The 13,663-nt window shown below is 39.3% G+C and overlaps 1 protein-coding gene and 1 non-coding gene across 2 annotated transcripts in view; one reads left to right on the forward strand and one right to left on the reverse strand.

Annotated features, from left to right (window-relative positions):
- SPTLC3 (serine palmitoyltransferase long chain base subunit 3) overlaps positions 1–13,663 on the reverse strand; it is a 158,434-nt gene that overhangs the window by 78,835 nt on the left and 65,936 nt on the right. The gene's annotated exons all lie outside the window — the stretch shown is intronic.
- TRNAF-GAA (transfer RNA phenylalanine (anticodon GAA)) lies at positions 4,942–5,014 on the forward strand. Its single transcript has one exon. It is a non-coding gene; the product is annotated as a tRNA-Phe (tRNA).

Raw genomic sequence — 13,663 nt, forward strand, 5'->3', positions numbered from 1 at the left:
TCTCGGATGCCATCTCAGCTTCCCTAGGCAAACTTGGTCATCTTCTCCCCTGCGATTGCATGAGCCTCATCACAGAATGATTGTAGCACTTAGTAAGTTTCACTGGGGATGTTCATGGGGCTGCCTTATTATAGGAAGAACCCTTGGAGCACAGATACTGGGTGTGGGACGTCTGTCTTGGCAACCATGGTGCCTATGGCAGTACTGACACATAACAGGTGCTTGCTGAGTTGCATGCTGCCTTTTGAGGAAAAAGAAGCCAAGACTGAGGCTAGAGGAGGGAATGGCACAGGGAAAAATGTCAAGAAGCCTTGTGATGCCAGGGCCACCAGGCCACCAGGCAGGGAGCATCAGTCTGGGAACACTGACGCCTGAGGAAGGCCTCCAGCGAGGATGGCAGGTTCCCAAACTTTTTCAGCTGGGTAACCTTCTCCATGAGCCTTTCCTGCCCAGAGATCAGGGGACAACAGTGTCCTGGCCCCATCACCCAGAAGTGTATCAGTAGATTTTCATGGTGAGTCACTGTGCTGTCTTCCTCCACTTACGTCTTCCCCAAATCTGATGTTTTAGGGGCTTGTCTGTAACAGTTGCATCATGAAAAGTCCTTAAGGTAATATGGAAGTGGATGTGCCTATGAACAGCCCGAGAAATTGCCCTCTACCAGGTCTCTTTCATTAGCTTGACTCAAAGGGAAGAAGAAGGGAGGAAATGCAGGTGACCATATTAAGTCCTTAGAAACCAGTCTTATGAATTTCCAGTGTTTGGGTGGTTAGTACATTCTCACATCTATCAGTTTCTGTGACCGGATGTCTCATAGGTGGGTTACAAGTTATTAGCGGTTTTGCATCTAGGGCTCTACTTTCCTCAATTTGTAGAATAGTCCCCACTCCCAACTCCCATGATCATGGAGTTTCTCTGATTAGTGTCCATCGCTCAAGTTTCATCAACAGATTTGAGAGATTTCCAGGATGGCTGGACATTTTCTACTCTAGGAAGCCAAGACTTTCAAAGTTAGACTAGGCTAGTCTGGGATGGGGTGGGGATTTTAAGAAAAATTAATGGACGGCTGCTTTCCTGCTCCTGTTCTTTGGATTCAAGAAATGAAAGTGTAGGGATTAACACAGTGTTGTAAATCAACTATACTTCAATAAAAATATTAAAACTGAAAAAAGGAAATAAAAATGTAGGAGGACCTTGAGGAAACAAAATGGGCACTAGAAACTTAACTCGCTTGCTTCTACCGATGTTCGAGCCATGTCCTGGTTGAATGAAGACGTTTGAGTCCTGTCAAGTGGCAGTTACTGATCTGAGCACGTTAGGAATTCTAGAATAGTAGTCAACCTTTTGTTGCTGATATGTAAATATGGGCAGTTTTTGAATCCCAAGAAAGCAGAGCTATAGTCCTAACTGATACTGTGAGTGTGCATACTCAATCGTGTCTGACTGTTTGTGACCCCATGGACTGTAGCCAATCAGGTTCCTCCGTCCATGGGATTTCCCAGGCGAGAATACTGGAGTGTGTTGTCATTGCCTTCTCCAGGGGTTCTTCCTGACCCAGGGATCGAACCCAAGTCTCCTGCATCGGCAGGCAGATTCTGAAGGTACAAATAAATCCACAATAATCTTTATTTCTCTTTCCCTCTGTGATGACTTTCATCTTTTCTTTAGTCTCTGAAAGTCAGTAACAACCACACCTAGGCTGGTAAGAATGGATATCCAAATTGTGACATTGTGCCTATATTGACATTTGCTCTTATCCTGATGGTTTATTTATCCAGTGACTACTGGAAATCTACGTTGTGATAAAAGAATAAATACAAGCTGGGTATATGCTCTTGGCAGCTCTCTCTGCAGGGCTTTTGCCTGCCAAGCACAGGCTATGCCACCATCAGTCATATCAATAAAAATCAGATTCAAGGAAAAGTAGCAAATTAGGAACTCCACATTTCAGTTGATTTTCTAATGGTATTGGTCATGATATTGACACTGGTTAATCGTAAAGAGCGTGGGTGTTATTAACAAGCCCGTTTCCCAACCACCACCTTTGCCTATGTAGCGCGTGGAAAGACTGTTTTCCAAACTGTGGCTGTCGTCACTTTTCATCCAGAATATCCTGTCTGTCAACTGTTCCTTAGACGTGAGCAAGGAGTAGGTGGCCATTTACGGTGGCAACCTGCCAGCTTTCTCATCTGGCCCCTCCTACCGTGCCACGGCTCCCAGCCCACTTCTGAGCCACTGTGCTTGAACTGGTGATTCCTGCGTTAGAAGGAGCATCGACCCTTCCACCTAAAGGATCCCACCTCTCAGCTCTCCACCACAAGGTTCCTAGAATACCTGCTCTCTGCTTAGTCCACTTGTGACCGGTCTAGTAGGGGTTGTGGACCTACAGAGCCTCCCGAGTACCTTTGTTTTCCTGTGAATCAGAGGAAAGCCTAGAAGCCAGATGTGGTGTCTGAAATGGGTCTAGAATACACTGCCACTCTGAATATTGGCCACTGCTGCTGGGCCGAGAGAACACTCATGCTGATGAAGTCCGGTAAAACAGCAGAAACAATTTTTATCTGCCCACCTTCCCAGGCCTTAATTTCAAGCAAACTCCTGACCCCTTGGAAGGTTAAAGCATTAATAGATAATTAGAATCCCATGCAAACAAAAACCTTAAGTGAGGTATGGATACATAACTATGATGAGCTTTCCTGTCACAAATAATCTCAATAAGAGGAGAATTTTTAAGTGGATCAAATGACCTGTACATAACCTCTGACCACATGCACAGTAGAGTTATGTTTCACACTTTTTCTTTTAAACATCTTATTTTGATAAAATTTTAGACATACTGAAAAGCTGTAAGAACTATACCAAGAATCCTTAAATACTTTTCACTCAAGATTCCCTAAATGTTATCATTTTAGTATGCTTCTTTAAACACCATTCTCTCTCTTTTTATATATTATATATATAAAATGTAATTTTTTCTGAACTACTTCATACATTACAATCATGATGCCTTTTCTACCCTTAAACATTTCACTATTTCCTAAAAACAGGGGAATTTGCTTATATAATCCCAGTACCATTATTATTAATACACTATTATCTACTGTACAGAGCAAATTCACATTTGATTCTGTCTTTAAAAACCCACTTCTAAATACAAAGGTAGAAGAAAGAAGGGGAATCAACTTCTAATGAGGGTCCACTTATGTACTGTGGTGATTTAATTTAATCATTACACCTTCACACACTCTATAAAATAGGCACCCTGGTCCTTATCTTATCAATGAAGAAATAGACACAGAAGTGATGCCACTTACCCAAAGGAGATAGAGCTAATACGGGCAGGCTATCTCCTTAGCAATGTGATAACCTGCCCTACTGAAACATTTCAAGCTTTAAATTAATTAATTGTCATACAACTTTTTGAAGTTATGAACTTGTTTTACAGGTAAGGACACCAAAACCAGGGTTTAGTTCACTTGCCCGAGGGCAGTGGTTAGTAAGTCTAGAGCCAAGGTTCAGATTCAGTGTGTGTGACTCTTGAGAGATGTTGCTTTCCCTTCAGAAGACTCTTTCAAATCTGTTTCCTGAACTACAATTCTTAAGATCCCAAACAAAGTTCTTTGTTCTTGGCAGCTTTGAGACTGATTATTGTTTGACATTATCAGTGGTTAAACGATATACACAAGTACCAATGTCAATGAAAGTTAACCCGTATCCTTAGTATATTTGGATTTAACAGGATTGTTAGTCTAAATGAAGTAAAGGAGACTATAGCTTGATATACCCTGATGTGCAGCGAATTCAGAAATCTGGACAATTGCTCTTAAATCTAGGGGATTCATCTTCCCAAGTACTTATCTATATCAGCTAACTTTTTAATTGAAAAAAAATTTGGCCATGCCACATGGCATGTGGGATCTCAGTTCTCTGACCAGGGATGGAAGCCACCTCCCTGGCGTTGGAAGCATGGAATCTTAGCCACTAAATTGCCAGCGAAGTCCCAGCACACTTTTTGTAGTGAGGCAGATGGCAGCCCAGAGGACTTACAGAGCACGTGGATTCAGATAATATGCTATTACTACACATCCACTTTTTGAAATCTTAATTTAAAAAAATTTATTTTTTTATTAGACTACAATTGCTTTACAATGTTGTGTTAGTTTCTGCGGTGCAATGAAGTGGGTCAGCTATATGCACACACATACACTCTCCCTCTTGAACCTTCCTTCTGCCCCCGCCACTCCACCCCTCTAGGTCATCACAGCGTTGAGCTCCCTGCGCTTTACAGTAGCTTCCCACCAGCTGTCTATTTTACATACAGCAGTCTATATATGCCAGTACTCTCCCAATTGGTCCCACCCTTCCTTTCCCCATCTGTGTCCACATGTCTGTTTTTGACATCTGTGTCTATTCCTGTCTTGCAAATAGGTTCATCTGTACCATTTTCTAGATTCCACATATATGCATTCATATATGATATTTATTTTTCTCTTTCCAACTTACTTCGCTCTGTATGACACACTCTAGGTCCATCCACCTAGAGTCCATCCACGTCACTACAAATGATCCAGTTTGTTCCTTTTGGTGGCTGAGCAATATTCCATCATATTCATGTGCTACATCTTTTTGTCTATTCATATGTTGTTGGACATTTAGGTTGCTTCCATGTCCTGGCTATTGTAACCAGTGCTGCTGTGAATATTGGGGTACATGACAACACATCCCCTTTTAACCATCCAGTACACAGGGAAAGAAAGACCAAGAAGCTACATCTCTTTGCTGACCAAAAGTAGAGAAGAGGGGAGAAATTGATGGAAGAAATTTTCACATATTGATGTATGGGGAAATCATCCTGGCCTACACATGATTTAAAAAACTTTATGCTAACTAGTTGAAGTAATTGTGAATAGAGACACAAATGTCAAGTCTTTATGCTAAGTTGCCAAAATAGCTCAGTTAGGAGAGTGTTAGGCTGAAGATCTAAAGGTCCTTGGTTCAATCCCGGGTTTCAGCAAGTTGCACTTTGGAGGCTCCCCTGGTGATTCAGATGGTAAAGAATCTGGCTGCAATGCAGTTTGCATTGCAAACTGGGTTTGATCCCTGGGTTGGGAAGATTCCCTGGAGAAGGGCAAGGCAACCTATTCCAATATTCTTTCCTGGAGAATCTCCACGGACAGAAGCGCCTGGAGGGCTACAGTCCATGGGGTCGCAGAGTCGGACACGACTGAGGAAGTAAGCACAGCACACATGCTAACTAGAGTAACTTGTCTGTGGCCTGTCAAATGGTTCTAATTTAACCATTAAAGAAAAGAATGCATTTAAAAACCAAAATAGAGTAACTGTGTTTCAGGCATCCGAAATGGAGCAAGGTGGCCGTTCTGGACGCGGTTTCAGACATGTTCCTGTATCACTGAGAACCTGACTTTTCTGAACTCTAACAAACTCAAGGACAGCACCTGCCATTCTCAAAACAATACCTGTTAGCAGTTGCCAGCTGCCACCTTAAGGTCTCAAGGTCTCTTGTAACTGTGCAACCATTTCTGCTGCTGCTGCTGCTAAGTCGCTTCAGTTGTGTCCGACTCTGTGCGACCCCATAGACTGCAGCCTACCAGGCTCCTGCGTCCACGGGATTTTCCAGGCAAGAGTACTGGAGTGGGTTGCCATTGCCTTCTCCGTCTCAGGCCCTGGTCCATTCAAATGAAGAACTAGTATTTGAATCCCAGCAACCTCATCCCAGAGACTTTCTTCTCAATCGTTCTGCTGAGCAACTACATTATAACTCTGCATGACTAATTAATATTATGTTAAACAGATCTACCAAGTATATCTAATCAATTTCCTATGGCTGGAAATTCACTTATTTCATTTTTTTCTATTATTAAATATAATTCAATGATTATTCTCAATCATACCTCATTGAACACCTTCAAATTTTTCAAAGCAAACTGTCTCAAAATGGAACTGCTGAGTTAAATAGCTTATTGTTGATACATTTTCAAATTGTCCTGCAATTTATTCTATCAACAATATAGTATATAAGGGTACCCTTTTCTTTACTCTTTTGAAACTATGGGATCTTATTTTTTGTCTTTTGCCAATGAAGTAAAAGATGGTAACTCTGCATCTTCATCACTTTTTCTTTAAGTGCAGAGTATTTTTCACAGGCTCATTGACCATTTATATTTATTTTTCTTAATTGTCCAGTTATGTACTGAATCTACTTTTAAAAATTAAATTTTCATTTAAACTAGCCATACATAGAGAAAAGGAAACAAATTGTCCATATGGAGCTCTATGAAATTTCATAAACAGAACTCACATAACTGCATCAAGATAAACAAACAAGCAAACAATATGAACAGCTTCCAGGAAGTCCCTCCTTGATCACCATCCTCCTCCCTGAAAGGTAACATATGCATTCTAAACAGGGATATTGCTCCCAAACGGTTGAAAATTGGTTTTTGGAGGGAGCGTACCTTACTCTACTTTTAGGTAAAGCAGAGATATCTGCGTACCATGTAGACAAATACTTAGTGTCTCTGGGCTGTTAAAGTATCATAGAGGAGGTGATAATGAAAAAGTGGGATGAGGAACATCACACTGTCCTAATTCTGAAGTTTGGTCTGCTTTGAAATTTGTCAAAATCTTGGCCCACTTCTTAAACTGGGATGTTCTCTTTCTTTTGATTTGTAAGAGTCTTTACACATCCCTGGACTTCCCTGGTGGCTCAGACTGTAAAGAAACTGCCTGCAATGCGGGAGGAGCTAGACGCAGGTTCGATCCCTGGGTCAGGAAGATCCCCTGGAGAAGGGCATGGCAACCCACTCCAGTATTCTGGAGAATTCCACAGACAGAGTAGCCTGCTGGGCTACAGTCCATGGGGTTGCAAAGAGTCAGAGACGACTGAGTGACTATCACTTTCACTTTACACATTAAGAATATGAATGTCTTGTTACATATAGGTGAATAATTCTAATTTTGTTCTTTGACTCTTAGTTGACATTGTTTGTTCTTTTTTTTTTTTGGTACAGAAGTTTAAATGTTTCATTTTGTTGTATCTTTTGCCTTATGTTTCTGGGAAAGCTATTTCTGATTCCCTGAAGCACAGGCACACGGTGGACCATTGTCTGAATCAGGTTTGTGAAATCCAAAGGATAGCTGTGGCTAGTGGTGGCTTGGGAGCAACTTGTCTCTCCGAACAAGAAGAGTCCCTGTGTTCTATGGACCTGAGCAGCTTGTGTTGCATGGAGATCATTTAGAATGGATCCCTGCCACATAAGCGGATTCTGCCAGGTGAGGTGAGTACAATTGGAAAGACCGGAGGTCATTATGGGTTGCAGGGCTGAGGGTTGATAAGTGACAAGCTAGTGAAGTGGCGGCTGGAGTCTGAATGCTTGTGTTCCCCTAAAATCCATACGGTGAAAACCTAATGTCCTGAGTGTTGGTATCTGGAGGTGAGGTTTGGTGGGGTTTCGAGAATGGAGCCCTCATAAATAGAATTTGTGCCCTTACAAAAGAGGCCCCAAAAAGCCAGCCTCACCCCTTCCACCACATGAGGAAACACACAAGGAGGTGTCGGCAGCTCAGAAGAGGGCCCCACCCGCCACGCTGGTTCCCTGATCTCAGACTTTCAGCTTCCAGAACTGCAAGGAGCACACTCATTGTTTATGAGTTACTCCGTGCGTGGTATTTTGTTACATCAGCCCATGGACTAAGACACAAGCATTGCTCACATCAAGGGCGCTGCAGTCTGACATTTCCAGCAGGGTCCTTACCAAGGGACACAAAACTAATGCCTTTTGTACTTGAATTGTCTGAGTAGCTTTATTCTGTTCAGTTGTTCATCCTTTCATCCATTTAGTCATTCACTCAGTCTCAGTTTTATTTATACAGTTATTTCTGGTGACTTTTTGTTTTTACCTACAATTGTAAACACATTAGCAGTTTAGCGAAGTGCAGCTTACTAAGATACTATGTGTGAGGCAGGAATCTGGATGATTTCTTTATATGATCAGCCAGTTATCACAAAATTAATCATGACATAATTGATCCTTTTCCAGCTGGTTTGAAATACTGTTCTTTTTCTTATACAAATGGGTGGACCGAACTGTGCCTGTCTCTAAAGCTTCAGTTTAGACCCACACTGCCCACTCTTTTTATTTATGTCATGGGATTGTGTTTAATTTACCCTTTCAATTAGGGAAGAGAGGATCAAATTTTAAGAATGAGATGTTCCCTTCTAAGATACTCATATCTTTCTGTTTGTTTCAAGTATTCTTTTAGGTCTTTTATAAAAATCTTATAGTTTTCTTCAAATAAGTTCTAAACATTTTCAACATAAGCTTATCCCCTAGGTCTGTGCTATTTTTCCTCATGTTTATTAATAATATTATTTTCCCCAGTATGTCCTCTTATTGATTGTGGATCATGGACTTACTGAATTTTTAAAATTGTCTTTTTTGAATTTAGGTCTTTATTGAATTCTTCATTAAATATTTGTTGTTTCTAATAAATGTTTGTTAGTTTACTATGTAAAATGGTGGAAAGTAGACTCGGACCCTGTCCCTCCTGCTCCACCACCCCTCATCTCTATAATAGTCTCGAGAACAGCCCCTTCAGAGGGTCGCTTTAGTCCTCAAAAATCAAGGCTTAAAAACTAGAGAAAGAAGCGACCAGATCATCTGTTCACCTCTTCTTTAATTGCACATATATTTCTTATTTTGTCACATGGTACTTATACATTGGCTATTTATTGACATAAAGAATAAAAAATTAATGAATAATTATGCTACCTAGTACTTCCAAAGGTTACTAAAATGGTGGTAAAAACACATCTTCATCTTTTCTCTGACTTCAAAGTGAAAGCTTCTAGTAACCAGAAGTTTCATCACAAAGTGTAGTCTTATTGTTTGAAGTAGATATTTTTTTATTCCATTCAAGAATCTCTTCTCTTTATCCTATTAAAAGTTTTATAAGGAATGGATACTAAATTTTATAACTGCTTTAGTGACATCTATCAAAATATTCATGTGTTTTCTTCTTGGGTCTTTCAAGGTTACAAAGTGTCTTACTGAGTTAACTATCCTTACAGTCCTGAATAGAACTACTTGCTCACGGTATTCTGTTATTTGACTGTGCTCTTGAACATGCAATGCCAATTTCTTATATATTTTTTTCTCAAATAATATTGCCTTATAATTTTCCTTTTATGAAATGTTTGTTTGCCAAATTTTGGGATCAGGGTTATGCTGGCTTAGTGGTGGGTGACTCTGAGTGGTCATCAGAATCACCTCTAGTGACTTATATAGTCATTATAAAATATAGGTGCCTCAGCACAACAGAAATTACTCTTCTCTAATTTATCTTTCTGTTTTAATCTTCAACAATTCGGTACTTTTGCTTTCCTCTTATCCCTTGTTCCTTTGATTGGTTAGTTTACTAGCTTCAGTTTTACTACTTTAGTAATGTAAGAATACATATTTTCCTCTGAGTACACAACTAGTTGGATCCTATGATGTTTTCATAATTGTTAGTTTCTAAATATGATTTCATTGTGACTTCATTTCCATGTTGATCCAAGAGTTACTTAGGACAGGGCTTTAAAACTTCCAAGTGATTTTTAAAAAGGTTTCATTTCTAATTTTGGTATTAATTTTTAGTTTTATTTCACTGTGGCCCAAGAATGTGACCTATGTAGATTTCATTTTTTGGAATTTAATGAGGTTTGCTTTGTGCATAAAATATAGTAAATTTGTATGAAAATTAAGTTAGTATTTAAAAAGATTACATCTACTGGTTTTTTTTTTTTTTTTTTTTTCAGGAAACATGAATTTTATTTTTACGGTATGTAACATCATTAAAAAAAAGCCTTTAACAACTTTTCCTATTTCCTTTTTTCAAAACAGTTTTCCTAAAAATTTATGTTTTGTTCTCTTTTTTTATTAAGTTTATTTTTTAATTGGAGGAAAACTACTTTACAATGTTGTATTGGTCGTTTTAAGTTCAGCATTAAATACATAATTATTAAACTAAACTCAATAACTATACCATCAATGTCTTCTTTGTCTTTATTTTTTTTTGCCTTCATTTTTCAAAGAGTGGAAGTTACTTTAGTCTCCTATCACTATTTCATTTTTTATTTTTGTTGCTTTTGTTTTTAATCAGGCACATTAAGTTGACCCACATGATTTTTGAAACCTCCTAGGATAATTCATTATCCTACTAATTTTCAGTTTCTATAGAAAAATTAGGAATCATCTATGCCTCTGCTGTGTTACTTAATGCACACTCTCTGGGCACTGCACTGATCTTCATTATGAAGAAGGCTCTCTACATAATTTTTATAAGATGAATCTCTTCTTATGTTTAATAATTCATGCATTAATCTTAACTTTCCTTAACTGCTTTCCTTTCTGTTTGCATTTGTCCCACACCTTCGGTCATTTATTTATTTATTTTTCAGGTTTCAGTTTATTCTTTTCTTGAAGCTTAATTCCTGTGACGTAAGAACAAGCAATTCTGCACATACCTTGCCTTAGGGTGAATGCATCAGTGTCTGCCATTGTTAAATCAATATATTCAAACAAACACCTTCCACATACAGAAATATCTTGCATAATAAAGATAATACTGATGGGTTTTTTCCATTTCATTTTTATTTATTTATTTTTTTAGGCCATGCTGTGAAGCTTGTAGGATCTTATTTCCCTGACCAGTTATCGAACCTGGGCCCATCAATGAAGGCATCGAATCCTAACCACTAGGCCTCCAAGGACTTCCTGAAGATATTACTGATTGTTTGATGCTACTACTCAGACATTATGAACAGTTTTTACACAATTCTCAATCCTAGTGCTAAAAATCTAAATAACTGTGTAGTTTTTGAATCCATTTCTAAATAGATTTCAGTAGTTATTCCAGCTACTTTTCAGCAAAGACAGTTAATCTATAGACTTTCCAGCTAAAAATTTGAAGGCAAGCCACTTTAAAAAGAGTATCAGTCTCAACACTTAATAGACTGTTCATTCCAGACATCCCTAATTCAGAGCGTAATATCACACACCTAAAGTCAAAAATGTCTAATCTTTCACAACAGATTAAAAATATTATTGAAAAAAAAGGCTAGTCTGTAGTGACCAAAAACATTGCATAAGGCACACAGTTGCAAGGAGACAGCCCAGATCAGGGAGCATTCTAACAAAAACCAACACTGGTATAGAAGATACGAATTGAAAACGGGTCAGAGATTTTAAACGCTTGAATGACGATTCAAAGTTGCCATTTCACTCTGTCTCATGTTTATGACATTTTAAACATCACAGTCATCCACTCCCCTCAGCCTGTGAAATGTTAAATCCACCCACGAGAGGGTCCAAACCTCCCTGAGCTCCAAGTTCCGCTCTCTTTTAGTTGTTCAGAAAAATAAGCAGCAGCACAGCACTTCACATCTTAAAATACCACTTGCAATTCTGTACGTATCTGTCTGGAAATGTGTCATTTCCAGCTCTATTTTGGGCCTGGTTTTAAAATTTTAGGTGCAGATTTGGCAAACACCCTACTCTTGGGCACTTTTTAGTGCTCCTTCCACTGTCCCAACCTCTCTCCTGGGCATGGAGGGTGTTTTTTTAGTGTTGTTTGTACCAGGGAGGTGGAATCAGGTGTCTGGTTGGGACCCATCTTCCCATTTTTTCACCTTTTAGAATAACTTTCATTTAGTTGTATTTTGATTACAGCCCATAATTGAATTTAGTTTTTGGCTCAGTCTTTTGCTTTCAGTAAGCAAATGTGTTCTAAATGTATATTTTTGGTCAACATAATATTTATGATGTTTTATCCTTTTACTACATTTTAAACATTTCTTCTTGATTTCTTTTTTGTTGAATTTTTCTATTTTGTAATATGATTTCTGTGTTCTTTCCCCCTTTGAATGTTGGCAACTGTTTTTAAAAGTTCTAGGAAGTATTTTAAGTGATTGCTGTTGCTCAATCACTAAGTTGTGTCCGACTCTTTGCGACCCCATGGACTGTGGCACGCCAGGCTTCCCCGTCCTTCACTATCTCCCAAAGTTTGCTCAAGTTCATGTTCATTGAGTTGGTGATGCTGTCTAACCATCTCATCCTCTGCCGTCCTCTTCTCTTTTTGTCTTCAATCTAAATGTCCCTAAACTTTTATTTCGAGTTCCTCAAGAAGCTATTTCAGTTAGTAAAAATTAAGTCTCTATATTTCCAAAGTATTGTTAGTCTATCGGCCCTGCTAACATTTTCTATGTAGTAGACATTTTCAAAAGTAACTTGTATTTCTTAAAATAAATGGCATTCAAAACTATATTACCAATTCCTACCTGCTATGTTCAGGTTACTATTAATCTTGCAAAACAATTTCAAATGTACCCTGTTTAGTCATATAGTTTTTAACTGCTTACATTCTTGTTTTCAGTTCTTCTATTTGCTAAAATTACTGCTGGTGGCTTTTGTTTTGCTCTCTCTCTGTTTACTTGGAAGTTGTTAAAATTTTCTTCTGAGAGCTTGAGCTGGAGAGCTCGAGGAAGCAAGTGAACATTAAAAGCTCAGCAATTCAGAAGGATGAGCAGGTGGGGAAAGCATGTCGGCTGTAGGCAGTGCAGACACGGTTCCTCATCTCTGTCTGGTTTCTCTGGGTTTGTTGAATCTGCAGAATCAGGGACCCTTATTCTGGATCTGTCTTCACTGGAAGCCTGTGCCAGGCTGTCTCCTTAAGGTTCTGGTGGCTGTGACTGTCTCTGACTCCGTGTCTCTTTTGACAAGGTGTCCTTCCAGGCTTGTGGGAGACTCAGCTCTTCTGAAGGAGGAGAACTTTTCTTCCTCTCCCTGCTTATTTCTCCAGCCATCATGCCTCAAAATAAAGATACAGTGTTGGGACTTCCCTGGTGGTCCGATGGTTAAAAATCTATCTTGCAGTTCAAGGGTTATTGGTTTGATCCCTGGTTGGGGAACTAAGATCCCACATACCACGGAACAACTCAGCCCATGACCCTCAACTACTGAGCCCGCACACCACAACAAGGGTCTGTATGTCACAACAAAAGATCCCATGCAACATGACGAAGATCCTGCATGCTGCAGCTAAGACCTGATGTAGCCAAGTAAATAAATATTAAAAAAAAAAAAAGATACCATGTCTTTCCCAAGAAATCTGGAAAACCACTTATAGACTCTGGAGTTCTAGTTAAGTACTGAGTATGTGGATAAAAATGTGTTCAATTTGAATGGCAATTTATTGCACAGTTCAGTTCAGTCACTCAGTTGTGTCTGACTTTTTGTGATCCCACAGACTGCAGCACACCAGGCCTCCCTGTCCATCACCAACTCCTGGAGCTTTCTCAAACTCATGTCCATCGAGTTGGTGATGCCATCCAACCATCTCATCCTCTGTCATCATCTTATCCTCTCACCTTCAATCTTTCCCAGCATCAGAGTCTTTTCCAATGAGTCAGTTCTTCACATCAGGTGGTCAAAGTATTGAAGTTTCAGCTTCAGCATCAGTCCTTCTAACGAATATTCAGGACTGATTTCCTTTAGGATGGACTGGTTGGATCTCCTTGCAGTCCAAGGGACTCTCAAGAGTCTTCTCCAACACCACAGTTCAAAAGCATCAGTTCTTCGGTGCTCAGTTTTCTTTATAGTCC

The sequence above is a fragment of the Bos mutus genome, chromosome 13, assembly GCF_027580195.1.
Source record: "Bos mutus isolate GX-2022 chromosome 13, NWIPB_WYAK_1.1, whole genome shotgun sequence".
Taxonomy (NCBI): Eukaryota; Metazoa; Chordata; class Mammalia; order Artiodactyla; family Bovidae; genus Bos; species Bos mutus.